Source organism: Oreochromis niloticus, linkage group LG11 (genome assembly GCF_001858045.2).
Source record: "Oreochromis niloticus isolate F11D_XX linkage group LG11, O_niloticus_UMD_NMBU, whole genome shotgun sequence".
NCBI lineage: Eukaryota > Metazoa > Chordata > Actinopteri > Cichliformes > Cichlidae > Oreochromis > Oreochromis niloticus.
In genome coordinates, this window is record NC_031976.2 from 28255659 (window position 1) to 28272844 (window position 17186).

Consider the following 17186-nt stretch of genomic DNA (forward strand, 5'->3'; position numbering starts at 1 on the left):
ATTCTTACTTTCTAGATCCAAGTCACTGCTGTTATTGAAGTATAATGACAAAAAAAACATCAGCATAATTACTTTATTAGAGAAGACTGATGTCAGAACGGCCAGTCATGTTTCATGTCACATCATTGCCTTAGTTAGCGTCCGCTGTTTGCCTTGTGGCCTTGAGGAGGCTTTTGATGCTGAGCGCTGTTAATTTTCCTCTCTCTGAGAACAAGTTCTGCCTCTCACTCCGCAAACGATCCCCTTCTAATTAAAAAAAGAAGAAGAAGAAAATCTTAATGATAGCACTTAAAGAGCATTCCTTAAGCCATTAATCACCTACATATCCTATAGATATGGGTAGCAAAAAGCAGAACATTTAGCAGTGGCAAAAACAAAACAGTTTGCTTCATTATCATCAAGAGTACTTTTGTATCCATTTCTATCCATAATTGTTGTGCTTAAAGCAGCAACTCATTAATCAATGATAAATCTGTTGGGATTACTGAACTCTGACTCAGCAATAAAGGCGCCGCAGACAGGTCCATAAAAGCAGTTCAGTCTGGTGAAAATGTTAGAAAAGATAGGGCCACACCGTGAAACACTTTGCTCAGAGCCTGAATTGGTGGTCTCGTTCCAACAGAAATGTGGCATTGATGAATAACAGGTTTCTGACGGTAGGTATCTATCAAGGATAACCACGCCAAGTGCCACAGTTTTAAGCTTTGAGCATGTCTGCTTATGACTTGCTCACATATCATCTTAGCCACTCATGAGTTCTCTAATGGATTCTCTGCCCTGGTAGTCTTCGTCGCTCGGTCTCTTTTATTCTTTTTTCCTTTAACCACACTAAAGCACTTTTCTTTTTTCCCCCCAGTTGTTGTCTCACTTTCTTTCTTTTTTTTATCCCGTCTCTCACCCATTATGACTGTCTTCCCTCTTCAACCGACTATTTGTCTCGCCCCGTTTTACCTTCTCTCTGCTTCCCAACTTCAGTTCAGTTTCCGTCTACCCAGCTTGAGCCCATTCAGCAGTAATGAGTGCAGCTTAAGGTGGGGCTGGCCTGAGGTGAGCTAGAGAGAAGCAGGGAGGTTAATGAGGAGAGGAACCTCGCTTTTTGCCTGAGGTGTAAAAAGGGAATAAGTGGATGAGTGAAAAAGAGAGAGAGCAAGGCCAGGGACACAGACAAACAGACAGGTAGTTCTTACATTTGCAGTAATGAATTTAGCAGATGCACAAATGCACTCCTGCCTCTCAGTGTGACCGTAGTCAAGCAAGACTGGCAGTGGGCTGTGTGCAAAATGAGAGCTATATGTTTAAATTAATAGTTGCTTTTTAGGACCATGTGAGCATGTGCAGCTCTTTTAGAGTCGTAATGATCCATAAATCATCTGTGAATTATCACAGTATCTATAATTTGAGTACAATAAACAATTAAGCCACTGGGAATCATCAGATTTATTATTATCTGTTAATTGCCTCTCCAAGGTTCCCCTGGTTAAGAAAAGTAAAAATCGAATGATAATACACGCTGTCAGACACACAAGGCAACCCACACAGTCCAGCAACTCTGCCAAGAGGAGGTGAAAGAATAATGCTACTGTAGATATTCTCATTTATCTTAAAGATCACTAGGGACTGATATTACCATGGCTTTAATGAAGAGAGGAAATGAATTATGAATAAAAGGGAATAAATAAACAAAAGAGTTAATAAATGATGATAGTGTTATTGATGATGCTTTTATCAAAGTGCAAATTAGTCCAAAGTAAGAACATTAAGCTAACCTAAAAATAAACTTCTCCACTGACGTCTAGTCACCTATAGGTGACATCCATTTCTCTACCATCCTTCCATCGCTCCCTCCTTTCTCCCGTAACTACTCTCATCCTTTTTTTCACTCACAAATCAATCTGCCTCAATTTGTGCAGAATTGATTTCACCATTTCTTATCATTGACACAATTCTGCAATCCGCTCTCGCCAGCTCATCCAGTCCATTCGCCTTATATGTTTCACTCTTTTTTACTCCTCTATCGCATTCTCTATCTACCCTGCTCCAGTTTCCACTGCAACTCATTACATATGTGCTTCCTTTGCTCTGTCCTCTTACTTGGTAACCTCCACAGAGTTCTGGAGCAATGTCTTGATTGGATGTGGCTGGCATTGCTAAGCGTTCTGTGCTGCAGAACTGGTGCTGCGCATGCAATATGTTGGCAGCCATTAGTTCATTATCAGCAGAGTGCTGATGTAGCTGCCGTACAGTTTTGCAAGAAAGATTACCAAGTGAGAATGTTTGTTTCAAAGTCAGTATACTGATAATAAGAGATGCTCGAGTGCAGCGACAGAGTGAATCCATCATTTGCCAAGCCTTTAGCAGCAACACATGGAGCAAGTTTTCAAAGCAGAAGGAAAAATTGCCAAACATGTAAGTACCATATTGACTTCTGTTCATGGCTTAATGAAAAATCCAGTACATTCCTCTCAGAAGCAATATACAGCTATGTCTCGTTGCCTTTCAAAATAATGAGTGCCTGGATTTAAAAAAATGCCTCCTGCCTGTGTTTAAACAAACTAAAGAGATGATTTCTGACACTGAAAAATAAATGCAACCGTGGAAGTCAGATAAAAAAAAAAAAAATCCACTGAATGATGAATGAAGCCCTTAAACCTACAAAAGCATGCTAAACATGCAAGTTGTTTTGTAGTATTAACTTCAGCGCTGCCTCATAGTATAACAAATGTTTTTACAAGAACCAGAGAGGGCAGCTATCGATTCTTTCAGCTTAACCCCCAAACTATTTTGAAGAAGCAGCTAAATGGCCTTGCACACGACTGTGCTGTGTTTTTATTCTTGTCTTTGATAGTTGTGTCTCAGCTGTTCAGCAGTTGCTTGGAAACATTTTTTTTTTTTGCCTCGAGAAGTACCGCAGTGTGGGACGTGTGATTGATGGGGGAAAATGAAAGAGAATTGATAAGCAGGTTTCAACTGACAAACAGAAATGTATACAAATGTATTTACACTCATCATCACTATAAACTTCTCATCAGTTTGTAGACTTACCGAAATTCTAAAAGAAGCTAAAGTCAGCTGTTTGTGCGGTTCAATCAGACAAGCATTTACTGCTAGATTTATTCATTTCCCCTCAAAACTCGGCAGCATCCCCACACTGTGATGGTCTCCAATGTATTAACAGAGACCTATAATCAATCTGTGCCACACTGTATTTTCTCAGAAGGTTTCTGCTGTGTTTGTAATGCTCGCAAAGAAAAAAGATTTAGAGGAAGAGAGGAAAAGAAACAAGGGCTGAAATTGTGAGATGAAGGAAGATAAAGCGCTGTGTGAGCTGAAGTATTAAAGGTTTCAACATGACTTTGATATGCCTACAGTGCATTCAATTCTATCCAGACACAGATTCAGCACTCTTGATACCGAAATAGTTGGCTTTTAAAATCAATTACTGCACAGAACTGAATACGCTAAGTGGAATGGAATGTGCCATTAAATGTTTGATTGTTTATGGTGCTGCCATTCATTTCTTGGCTGTGCCTTAACCCATTTACCATGGTCTATCAATAGACATTTAAACAGTCGTATACCGGATATGCTATACTGTTAATGTCACGGTTCTGGCACATTTGCTTTGAGCTTGGACCGATTCCCAGTGAAATCATTAATCAAAGTAGGACTGTCATCAGCATCGCTCCTTGATTATCACACACTACTGTAATTAATTTATTGATTGTAGACAGCGCCAAGCTTCTCTGCAATTTGTGTAAAAGAGTTACAGTTTTGCCCTTCCCCTCTGCCCTGCTTACTGGTCACATATACCCCTCATTTCACCCAATAATTAAACACATTCTACTCTTCCAAAACATGATTGAACATTTGTCAATTTGAATCGAACACCTCAGCGGTGATGCAGTATCTGTCCTGGCTCTGAGACGGTGCCAATCAATGATGCATCACCGGCTTCTCAACTTGTCCGTCCGTGTTGCTCTGCATTTCAATCACCCAGCTGATATCCATCTATCTCTCAGCCCCTGCAGCTTTTTCTTCCATCGCTTTTGACCTCCCTCAAAATCTCTTTTCTGGATTCACATTGATCAAGTTTAACCAGATGTCGTGTCCAAGTTTTGGGTGTTATTTTTGAACTGTAATGTTCTTAGTGAAATGATACAGGAGAATTTGGAGTGGAAATGAACACTGAGACTGAATGCTTTGTCTTGTTTGATAGAGTTGTCATGGCAGGACGGCAGATGTTGTTATAATGCTGTTCACTGAAATTTCTGAAGCTAACAGATTTGCAACTCAGTGAGAATCTCATTATCATGCATTTGCAAAATAGCATCACCTTTAGGATAATCTATTTTGGCATTGAGACCATGGCAGCATGCCACCTGTTAGGAGGCCACCAACTCTGAAAATCATTTTTTATGAGACAAAATTATTAAATAAAAGGATAATGGAGGTGTTACCATTACATTTGTCTTATTAAGTCCAAAAGCAATATTGTGTCTGCCAATCAGCTCCAAGTATAAATCTTTAAAAAGGCATCCAAATATATAATTCAATTTTCTAAAATAGATGGGCACTTTGCTCTGCAGCCATGCTAATGACTTGTGTGATTCTTAGAATGGGAATATTGGCTGGTTTGTCAACCACGTTGACTCAGACTGAAAAGAGCAACTGCTGAAAGAACTCACATTAAATTATAACGTTATCTTGTTTTTCCATAGTCCACACTTGTTTATGGCCAAATACCAGAATAATTACATGTCCACACTTTGTGTTAATGCATAAACATAAGTGTGCTATATACTGTAAAGATGTTACAATTGCAAACAATAGATTCTGCAGCTCAGGGCAGGTCATGAAAAGTCATAAACATACCTGATTTACAACTGACAGATTTCTTCTTGATCTTCTTCAGGTCATGTCACGTTGACCTCTTCCCAGACCAGTTACTATTTTTAGACCCCTAGATGGCCTTTTTTGGTCACCTCCATGTATGACATTTCACAATGGACCTCAGACTTGCAGAGAAAGCAAACATCAACTTCTGTGTAAAACTGTCTGAGTGTTCTTGTCAAGGATCATCACCAGGGGGCTTCAGGCTATTTCCCAGAGACCAAACAGCAGTTTTCATTGGATGACGCTGCAGAATATAACTACGAGGTGAGGCATCAGGCAGCGGGAGCACAAACATTTGCTTGGTCATCTTTTTTTGCGCACTAATAGCCAGTTCAAGTAGAATTCCTCAGGTTCTACTGAAATGTCCTGAGGCATCTGAAGGAGACATTTTGGTGCAAATATGATGTGTAGCGTAAAGCGCCGGTGCACGGCTCATTACAGAATACTGAAGTGTTTTTTTAAGCCACACCAACACAGCGCCCGTACTACTCGCACACTGTAGGAAAGTTAAACAAATAGTTAGAATGGGACTTCTAAGGAACAATTTACAAACAGCAGCCACAATCAAAGTAGTCCATCCATCCATGTATCCATCCACCTATTGAACTATTTATCCAGCTTAGGGTTGTGTAGCAGATGGAGCTGTCATAAGGTGAGAGCTGGGATAACACTGAAAATAGACAATTATCAACCCACGCATTAACACCTACAGCCAATTTTGAATTGCATATTAAAAAGTATGCATTTGTGCTATAGGAGGGAGACAGAGTGTTTACTGCAGTAGTCATAAAAGGCCAGCAATATATATATATACATTATTTTCATGACTATAATGAAATATAGAATAAGTGGGGGAAATCAAGGTCTTATTCACCTGCTTCAAATGTTATCATATGATGGTTTTGACATGTCCCTTTAATACTTTTGCTTGTTTTTGTGCTACAAGGTTTCCCTGTTTCTTGTTGTGGTGTTTACTTTGTGCCTTTGTTCCTTTCCCTCGTTTACTGACCATCTGCCCCACCTTAAGTGCTTTCACATGTGATTTGTTCCCACCTCTATCTCAATCAACCCTCTGTGGATATTTAACCTCTTTCTCAGTTATACATCCTAGATTTATCTCCTTGTTTCTTTCAAAAAAAAAAAAAAATCACTCCCTGCCTCCATTTCCTAATCGCTTTTCCTTGACCTCGACTGAAAACACCACAAGGCAAAAACATATCAGCAGCTTATGGCATCAAATAAAAATGAACACTCACATGCCATTACTGCCACAAGTTGATTTGTTTGATGATGTGTTGCTATGAATTATGGGATGGCCTTATCGCTTTTCCTTTCATAAAGGATGAGCCAGTGTATCCTGTGCTGAAATAAGAAAGCACTGAAGCACCTTTCCAAATAGTCGGCTACGCAGAAACTTCTGGGTCACTTCACTCAGTTAAGAACTTTCTGAGGGAAATTTGAGAGCACATCCTTAGTGTCTCTCACCAAAGATGCAAGAGGGGGAGGTGAGGAATATACACGAGGAGAGAGAAGCTGTGGCAACAGTGTTGTTTAACTGAATGAGACATCTTTGCTTCTGAGCTGTCATTTTAAAGCCATGTCAATTAAATATGACCGTAGGCTCAGCTGCATCATAAATTGTTCTAGCCCAACAAATCAATAAACTACTGCTGTATTTTATGATCTCAGAGCACATATGACATTTTTTATATATGGGACTACTTCTGATTAAGTTCCCAATACGGTATAATATAACACGATATGAGGCCAATTTTAATCACCAACACAGACGTACAGTGAAATGCAGTTCAGTCATTTCAGTCATGGAGCTGATCAACTGACTAACTGAAACACACTATAAATACAAAGGACTGATTTTCAGAAGACTCCTCCTCCCACTGTGTTGTGTTTATTGCAGCTGTGTGTCATGCTGTCATCAAAGGTAAGAACATTTCTGCAAAGGACACACCTGTGCATCCTCGATTACAGCTAGCAAGCCTGCTCTCTCGAATCTCCTGTCCTCCAGATGCATTTTAGGAATTGCAATATCACTGAGACACTCTTCAGCATGGCACACTGAGATTGATTTCTGGGTCACAGGACAGAGGACAGAGGAGACAATAAGGCACAAATTAGAGATATGAGAAAAGCCTTTAGTTTTGTCTTTCACTCTGTCTTTGTCAGATTGTCTGCTCGCCTTCCTGAGTCTACCTCCTGTGTCCTCCTGGTTCTCTGCTTTGCGATCCTGCTCTCTTAGTGTTGTTTTGTGTATTTATTTGAATCAGGATGAATCTGATTATTTTTTTTACGGTGCAGTGTGTAAAATGTCATAACTAGATATCAATAGATTGCTTACTTCAATCTACTGGATTCTGTCTTTTTCATTTACCCTTCCTAAATTAAGAGTATTATCCTAGCTATGGAGACCATTCATCTGTAGTGAGTGTAGACTGCCAGCCCGCCATTTACCTTAGCAATATGTCTGGTGTCGATGTCCATTAACTCTGGAGGTGGCTGTCTGTCAGTAAGTGCTGTTGTTTTTGCCGCTGTTAGCTGCTGTTAGTCAGCATTAGTCAAACTTTCTTCAGAGTAGAACTAACATTGCTGGACTTGGATGGTTAGCAAATAAACTCATATGATGTGAGAATTGAACTGTTTATTAGAGGAAAAATGCGATTTTATAAGACACTCAAGCCTTACATCGCTCGGCATGAGTTAGCTTATAATCAACTGTTGTTTTGTAGCTAGCTTGCTGACGGGAGGCAGGAGAGTCGTGTGTCTAATCTGCTGACAGTAAGTAACTGCGATAATATCAAAAATAAATAAAAATGTTTATACACATTTGCATGTGTTAGAGCCATGACTTTAGTTCAGGAAATGAGGCTTGAGAAGAGGAGGAAGAGGATGAGGTGTAAAGGCAAAGGGAAGAGGGAGAGAGCAGGACAAGAAAGGCATGTTATATGGTCATATATAGCTTGAAAGAGTTGTCAGTGATCTTTACATTAGAAGCGACATAAGGTAAGTATGTTGCTACTCTCTATCTACATACATAAAAGTATTTGAACTTGTGATTAAACATGTATTTGTTATTTTCCTATTAAATAATCTCATAAATTGCTAACTGTAATGGCCTATAGTTTTATTGTAAATGGCCTGCATTTGTATAGCGCTTTTTACTCAGTCCCTAAGGACCCCAAAGCGCTTTACACTACATTCAGTCATGCACACACACATTCACACACTGGCAATGGCAGGCTACATTGTAGCCACAGCTGCCCTGGGGCGCACTGACAGAGGCGAGGCTGCCGGACACTGGCGCCACCGGGCCCTCTGACCATCACCAGTAGGCAAACATGGGGTTAGTATCTTGCCCAAGGACATTTGGCATGCAGCCAGGAGGCAGCCTGGGATCGAACCACCGACCTTCTGATTAGTGGCTGACCTGCTCTGCCACCTGAGCTACAGCCACAGTGTTATATTTTGAGTAATACCAGACATTAATAGCTATTATCAGTTGATATTACTTCTATAGCTCTAGTTAGACAAAAACCTCTACCACAACTAATCAGTATAATGACAGTGACATGACTTTGACACCCGAGTTTAAAATTAATGTTTCACAATGTCAGTCTTTTGGTTAGGTTTAGAGAACAAAACTACTTAATAAGGTACTAAATAAGTACTAAGGTACTTAATAAGTACTAACAATGACTTTATTGGAGTTGGAAAAACATCAACTTTTCACAATATCAACTTCATTCTACAAACATTTTCAAGGCTAGCATTTAATAACTTCACAGAAACTCTTCACTGACTTATTCACTTGAAAAGGTTGAAGTGTACTACATACTTGTTGTTTTCTGTTTATCACAGCAAGATAACACACATTCTGGATTGGCAGCAAAAACGTCTAAACAATAACTATGAGAGTGATGGCAGGCGATAATGGCTTTTCTGTATGCTGCTTTTCTATGTGGTGATGCTGAAGCAGTTGCTCTGGTGCTGAGTTCCACATGACTACACATTTGTTACATATATGCCAAGAAAAATCATACGTCGCTGTTAGGCTCTCACCACCTGCTGCGCTCAGTTTTCCTATTCATGGGCTTGCATGTGTTGTAGTATGCATATATTCGGCTGGCTGAGATGCACATGCAAGTCTAATATCTGGTGTCCTGGGAAAACAACTGAAGGTGCAGAGCAACAAAAAGAAGACACAGCAAAATAGAGGGTTAACTCTGACTTGATCATCATAATAATTGTTCACTTTACCTCAATTAAGACAAGCGTGCAGTGATATATTAATCATACAAACAGCTCAACAATGTTGAAACACAGATTAACTGAATAAATGTCAGGAGAATTTATCATCACTCTTTATTTACTGATTTTGTCAGTGCTTTCAAGTGACCGCTGGGATTCACAGCCTGATTCTTTGTGAAATGTTCTGTGCTTTGATCTACATCAATTGCAAACTAAACTTGAGGAAGCAAAACCAAATGATATCTAACATCACAAAGAAATATCTCAAGAAAAAAAAGCTTCCTTTGCAGCTACTGCCTATATGGAAAAAGAGATTTTAGATTTTACTTGATGCTGGATTCAGTCCATGACTGATTTATGACGGGCTTTCTGGGCAAAACTCCTGGCGCAGAAGAACTGTGGAGAGTGCTACTCAATGTAAATTGGTGTGTGAATGGGCACTGTGACCTTTGGAGAAGTCCTCCCTGGGAAAGTGGAGAAGTGTTCACTGATCTCGTTCTGTGTCCCCTTTTTTTCCCTCCAGTGCCTTCAAAAAATCCTTCCACAGCAGAAATGCTTGCGACGCCGTCTTGTGAGTGACAGAATAAAAGTGGAGAATCTGATTCTCCGGGACTCCTCTGGTCCTTTGTCTTTGAACCAACGTGACACGAGGTCTTGACACTCTAAAAACACTGCTTAGGATCTGACTTTTAAAAAAAAAGAAGATGTGCCAAGCTTCATCGGTAGAAAGTGGCTTTGGCAGAAGGCGTCAGGGAGTGATGGCCCTCATGTTCAGGCCCAAGCATTTAAAGCTTGCTGTGAAAGGTTTCTCACTGTGAAGGCAATGAAAAAGCTGCCTTGAAAAAACATTTCTCTCAAGGTTTTCCAGATAGACATGTTTTTTTAAAGGCAGTTGCATAAGCACATTGCTCTGCTGATTGCGTTGTGATAAAAACCACAAAATTCAAATGGGGATATACTCCCAGGATACACTAAATGAAAAATGTGGGTGACAAAAAGTATTTTATATGCAAAATAGCTCATTATACTCCCAAGAGCTTGCATACTTGTATATGTCAAATGCATTTTCAGATAATCACTAATCTCATGATTTGGATTCTGTTGTCTTTCAGATAACGTTTGACATCAGTTTGCATCATTCCTGTCTTGGGAAGATGGTCTGAGCTGCTAACTAGTGCCCTAAAGGGACAGAAATGCACCTGTAACCCAAGACTGCAGCAGGTGTTGGATGCTGAGCCTGCTTAAGGAGGCCAAAAGTGCCAATTTCCCCACAGCAAAGATTGACTCTGAGAGTGGAGCAGTATAATTCTAGCTTCAGGCACCACTTCTGGGTGGCTGCTTCCAAAAGCTTAGCTTCAAGATGCACTGCTGGTCTTCCATCCAAGTAGGATGCATTTCCCCGCTGAACTCAGCTCCCTCATATTTCTGACTAAGAGTGTGGCTTCAGTTTGCTCCAAATGGTCTGTGAGTCACACAGTCTTGAACCCTTATAAATTACAGCCAGAGAAAAATATGTTTAACTCATTAACATCCATGTGGCAAAATTAGCTTGACTATGGGGTCCAGTGACACAGTCTAACTGTCAGCTGAATAAATATTTTAGTTTCTTTTTTTATCATAAGTATTTTTAACTAGCTGTAAGTAACTTTAGGAAGGAGTTCAAATTAATATGAGGTCACGAGGGATCTGATACAAGTTAGGGTCTGACTTGAACCATAAACTATAGAATCACAGGCAACATCTTCATACACAAGAGAAAAAGATATCAAGTAATTATAGGTTTAAAATACAGAAGTCATAAAGCAGGAACATATCTTCTAGGTATTGTTACACAAATGAGTACAAAGGCTAACTCAAAAAGACATCTGACCATTTATGGTGTGCTTATTATTCATTCATCAGACATACTCACCCATCAGGGGTCAAAGGCTGTTCACAAAATGTGGCTCTTTTTAGGTGTCTTAATGCAACTGTAAAATAAATCAAACTGAATTAAACAAATGTAGTTATTATATCTCCAAATTCCTTATATTAGCAATATGGGGTCAATGTTGTCCTTTTGTCTGTGTGGCTTCTCTCTGGTACAGTAAGAAGGCATTTAGTTGGCTATAAGTATGAGTGGTTGTCTATCTCCCTGTGTTAGCCGTGCAATAGACTGTCGACCTGTCCAGGGTCTACCTTATCTCTCGCTCTATGACAGCTGGGGTAGGTCATAGATAAGCGGAAGAAGATGGATGGATGGTGTCATGACCGGCTAAACCGGAGGCTAATGGACTCAAGCGCAAGAACCACACAAGGACAGCAGTGTGGTCCTTGTGGTTCACACAAACACAAACACACAAACATGGGTCTTATGGTGGAGAGGGGATAAGGGTCGATTGCTTGTGCCACGCAATAACGGTTTCCACTGCGCCGAGGAAAGTGCATCGCCAGCGAGGAATATTGTCATCGGTGAGAAAGAAGGAGCCATCAGAGAGTGAGCAGGCAGGTGTTAGTTTGAGGAGGACGTTCAGTGAAGGAAGCCAAGAGTTGAGTGTCCGATTGGTTAAGAAAAGAGAGATAACCAACGTTCTGTGGAGAAAGGTGAGTATGATGGCTAAACCACCGGCAGAGGCAGACACTAGAGATAATGAACACATTGTTTGTTCTCAAAGGAAATTTTTACAAAAGGATCAGCAAAGAGACTGGCCTGTTTAGCACACTGAGTTAAGTGATAATCTGACAAGGTCTGAGTGGCTGAGCTGGTCCCTTTGCACTGCAGCTGATTAGACTGATGAGGCACAGGTGGTGCAGCCAGGGAGTGGAAAAGGCTCCAATTCCACCCTAAAGGGGCGGAGAGCTTCTGCACTTCCAACACAGAGGATCAAAACACAGATAGACCAGTCGCAGACAGTAATGGATGGATGAATGAATATGAAGCCAGTGCAGAAGTGCCAAAAGCAGCATTTCAACATGAAATGATGATTTGACGCTGCCCCTAAAAAGTCCAACTCCAGGGAAGAACTTAACATGTTTACTTGAGGCAGACATCTATAGCTGGTTTGGCCCTTCACAACAAATGTACAGTGGGTGAGTTCAGTTTTTTTTCTGTAATCCCTATATTTGGAATTTTTCAAGGTTTATAGTTAGGTGTGTTGAAATGTCAAGTGTGCTGACACGAGTAAATGTAGCCAACAGCTGTCTGCTGAGCTCTAAGTCCTCTAATTTAAGTAATTGAGCTGGACCTCTCCACTGTGTTTGTGGTGCTGATGGCTTTTTAATGGAAGTAATGCAACTTGCTGTGAAGTATACTCTCACAAAGAAGTCTGTGGTCATGTTTTGGTGTGTGAAAATGAAATTTTAATAGTCTGCGTTGTACCCATAATACACTTTATAGCTGCAGCTTGCTAACCAGACTTGATAGTAATAGCTGATAACTTAGCACTCCACCCTCTCATTTAAATATGGTCAAAAGTTTTAAAGATCACAAATGTCACGGTGGTCACATCCATCCTTCATATTCTTATATTCAAAAGTACATGTGTACAGAATAGATTCTTAAAAACAATAAAATTTCAAATCACATGGATTTAAAATAAACTCAAATGCTTATCATCAGCCTAAATTACAGTTTGTATTTAATAACATCTAAACTTAATCATCTCATGTATAACATTATTAGGCCTATTCATTTTTGTTATTTCAAAACCTCCCGAGTCATTCTCAACGCTCACACACTAGTGATTCAGATCAAATCAGAATAATATAAGGAGTACCTACATTATAGATTGGTCTAACCAAAAGCTAACACCATCACCCTCGCTGCCTGCAAGGACTCATTATTAATGTATTATGCAGAAATGAATACCAGATGCTGGACTCTTCATTTTAAGGCCTGTAGAGCATACGCATTAGTATCCTTCATTTGTAACCAAGCCTCCTGCACACACATGAATAGGAGAGAGTCAGGAGACTTCTAGTCCTAATGAACTGAATGGATCAAATTCTGTAAATGAAAACACTCAAATATAAATGTACTTTTTTTTTAGATGCACTCTTGCATCAATTTAATGATATTTCGCTTGCTACAATGTAATCCATGTGATGAGCAAAATAATTAATAGGATTTAGCTACACCACCAAAACTGCCACCTAACCCAGCACGGCGAAAGCCACACCCACTGAATTTTTGCACCGATCAAATTGCTGACGATTTGGATCCAAATTTGGTCACATTCGAGAATATTAATGTAGGAGACGTGCTGGCTGTCAACAAACAGAATATTTGTTTTGAGTGATTACATTTCATATATTCATACGGAATAAATAAGTCAAAGCAAACACCTGCACCTTCTCAGCAGTGATTGTAAAGGAACTGCGCTAACAACAAAAGCATCCATTTGACTTCATTGCATAAAGAAAATGATTTATTATAGTGACCACTTCCACAAGTCTTAAGCAAAAGCAATTTAACATTGTAATGTTGTTAGATTACCTCTGAAAGCAGCATATTAGAACCCAGAGAGATAATTTCAAAGCACAACAGGAGAGCTCTGGGGAAGGTGGAAAGTAATTTCAGAATAAGTGATCAGCTCATCTGGCTATTGGCAGATATTACACTCGGGAGATTTGACTCAAGCTCGACAGTGACAATGCAGGTGATGCGTATTAAGAGCTGTGCTGAATATTTCACTGTGATCTAAGTTTGATAATGAATAAAAGTGACCTGCAAGGCCATTGTGCATTCTCACCTAAACGTCACACTCTGTCAGCAATACTGGCTATGCACAATGACATGCTGTGCCCTGCGGCAAAAGAGAAGAAAAGAAGTAAATGAAAAAAGAAAAATAGGCAGACATTGGGCAGAAGCAGAAGGCTCTGTATTCAGAACAAAATGTTTCACAGTGCAGTGATGGAGGTGAAGCGAGGTCTTTACTAAATCGAGAGGGAGGCGGATTAAGTAGCATTTTTGACAGACCAAACTCTCCAAACAGATACATGTTGTGATATAAAAGAAAAGAAGACCAAACACGTTATTTAATTCACCAATGATTAAACATTTTGTTTTGATGTGGGTGAAGTTAATTGGAAATTCTAGTCAGTAAATTAAATTGTGTTATACTAAAGAACAACGTCCTCAAATTTGTTTTAATTATTAAGTCCACCTATAAAAGTGCATGGATGGGTAGAGGCACAATGTAGATTGCGCAGTAAATGTATTAAAGTATTAAATGCATGCTGGGCACACATTGAGCTGTGATTAGCTTTACGGCTTTATTGCTGAGCTGTGTCCTTTTTACCTTGACTACAAAAGGAAGAAAGGGAACATCATAGGTTGTAAGTCCCTCAACTACTATTCATTCGACTGCCTGATAATAAATTGGAACTCAAGAGGGGTTATAAGGTGTTATAGGCTCAAAAAGAAAGTGTGTCATGTAAGGGCCTGGCTTTGCAGCTTGTCATCAAAAAGGGCGGGGGAGTACAAATAAAATGAGAAATTGCTTGCATTACTTGAATGATAAAGTATAGTGCCTATCTGCTCGAGTGTGTGTGATTTCTTAAAGTTTGGCTCTGCTGAATGAACTTTTTCTTTTTCTCATCCGGCTTTATTTCAGGCTCTGCAAGGGAAGTCTTTGCTGATGACAGAATATTTTAGATTTAGTGAAAATTACTTTTGTAAGCCACTGAAGAACGTTGCATAGGCAAATATCTGGGCACCAGAGGATGGAAAAACACACAAAAAAGTTATTATTGCATCTGTAAAGTTTAAGCTAAGTTTGTTCTGTAATCTGTGGAATACTTTTAATCTACCAAATGTTGAAATACATTTTGATCTAATTAGCAGAAGTCCAACTCTTTACCCTTATCTACAATAATAATAACAACGTAATTCTGACGTCATCACTCTGGCCCAATCGTTTTCTGGCCCGCGTTCTGTGAACCAGTCAGTCTCCGTTTCATGTGTTTCTAATGGTAGATAGATCAATTTATTGGTCTCCCTCAAGAAATTTGATTACAGCAGAAATCATTACACATTTGTATACACCATGTCAGTGGCGTGCAGTGACTTTTACACAAAGGCAAGCAGAAACGACCCCCGTTGTGCTGCCTGTCAGTACCCCACCAGGACGTCTTCACCTTTCTGCACTCCATCCTGGCTGAAGACTTAAATCGGTGTTAAATGGATTAGCATTACTGCTTCAGTATATGTTTAAGATTGATCTCATTTTAAATGTTTTATATTCTGTTTAATGTCCAGCATCATATCCTATAAATCATACGTTTATAGTGGCTGTCCTGAAAAAAATGTTGCTCATGAGCTCAGAAACACAGATCTACAAATTGATTTTTTAAGTGTATTAAAATATAAAAATAGCAAAAACTGAAAATAAATTAAAAGGGCTTGAGCGGTAGGTGACATGGTTTACTGTCAACATCTGCTAGATTCAGACATTCTCATAGATGCTAACCTGAAAGTGCTGGTGAGCCTGCACCTGCACAACTTGCCTGTTTTATTAGACCAGACATGGTCAGAGCTGCTGTCTCCTCTACATTACACATGCTGGCCAAGGTGGTTAGCAAGAGGAACCTCATCTGTTCCAAACCAAATCATCGAGGCTCATTTACTCACTAAACAAGTAAAACAAGTATGCTGTTCAGTAACATATTTATTATTTACTGTTATTTATGCATATGTTGGTTGTTGCTGTGATTTGTCAGCTGTGTTGTTTTTTTGTTTTGTTTTTCAGCAGGTATTGATGCAGATTCAGTGTTTTTTTTCTTGACACCTGTCTCTCTATCCATCTTCTTCTCCATTTTCCCTCTCCCTCCCCTTCTGTTAACTTTCTCTCCAACTTCTCTTTCATTATTCTTTTTCTTTTCCATCTCCCAGTCTTGTCCATTGTAACTGTAAAAACAAAACTCCTAATAAAGGTCTAATAACTCTCAAGTGGACCATTATAGCAAATGCTATAATGGTCCACTTGGAAAAGTTAATCTGTTGGGCATTTTTGGCCTTCAGGTAAGAATTCTGATTGCTACATGGACCGGACAGGAAAAAAAGAAAAGAAAAAAAATTGAATCAACAAAAAACATAAAGCACACGATGTACAGAGGCTTTCATTCTCCTTGTATTTTAAGGAAGATTTTGGCCAGCTTGGCAGCCTATGTGTTGCTCGTGTTCAGAAGTTTGATGGCTTGAGGAATAAAAGACCGTTTGGACCTGCTTTTGGTGAACAATGGGTGAGCAATAGCACGTGCAGATGGTAGAAATTCAAAGGAGGAGGCAAATGGGTGTCTCAAATCACTCACAATGTTATTTGCCTGGTCCCTATAAATGTTTTCTAAGCTTGGTAATGCAATTCCCACCAAGTTACCAGCTATCGTTACTGTCTTTCTAATTGCATTTTCCACACCTCAGAGGCAGTGCTCTTTTGTCATTCCCCCTGTCAGGTCTCATTCGTGCAACCTGCATCCTTCCCACCTCCAGCTCATTCTGGCCAGTTAGAGATCCTCATCCAAGTCTCCACCTGCCTCATTTCTTCCGCTACAACCAGTGTCGAGATTCCGGGGGGTCCTGACCTACTTCTACCACTTTGGACTCCACTCTGCTGTGTAACTTGGTGTAATCACCAAACAACTTTTTACTCAAACTCTGTTCTTCTATAAATCATGTTCAATTCTTTCGAATGATCTGTCCTTATTGAACTGATTCTGGGGACATTTGGGGACAGGAGAACAACCTTTGAACACAACAATATTTATAATTTGATACAGAGGTCTCGTGAGCATGAAGTAATAGTTCTCATTTAGTTCCGGTTTTGGTTGCCACCAGGTGCCGAGGGAAATACCTAGCCACTTAGCTGCTGAATGCACCGCTATATTCACCTGCCAGTTCCTAATCGTGTTTGCTGGACATTTGATAGTGGGCAGATAAGGGCCAGTTGTTTTTAGAGCTTTTTAACTACAGTTGAGTGCACCATCTGAAATTTATATCACAGCAGTGAGAGTGTACCAAAACAGCAAAGTCAAAGGGACATAGAGAATTGGGT

General features: G+C 39.8%; 1 long non-coding RNA gene across 2 annotated transcripts; it reads left to right on the forward strand.

Moving 5' to 3' along the window:
- Positions 1-11947: 11947 nt before the first annotated feature.
- LOC102082231 (uncharacterized) lies at positions 11948-16824 on the forward strand. 2 transcript variants are annotated; one of them, XR_266610.4, is made up of 3 exons: positions 11948-12225; positions 16276-16377; positions 16588-16824. It is a non-coding gene; the product is annotated as an uncharacterized LOC102082231 (long non-coding RNA). The 2 variants fall into 2 exon arrangements; XR_003222141.1 differs by lacking the exon at positions 16276-16377 and having other exon boundaries at positions 11955-12225.
- Positions 16825-17186: the final 362 nt, after the last annotated feature.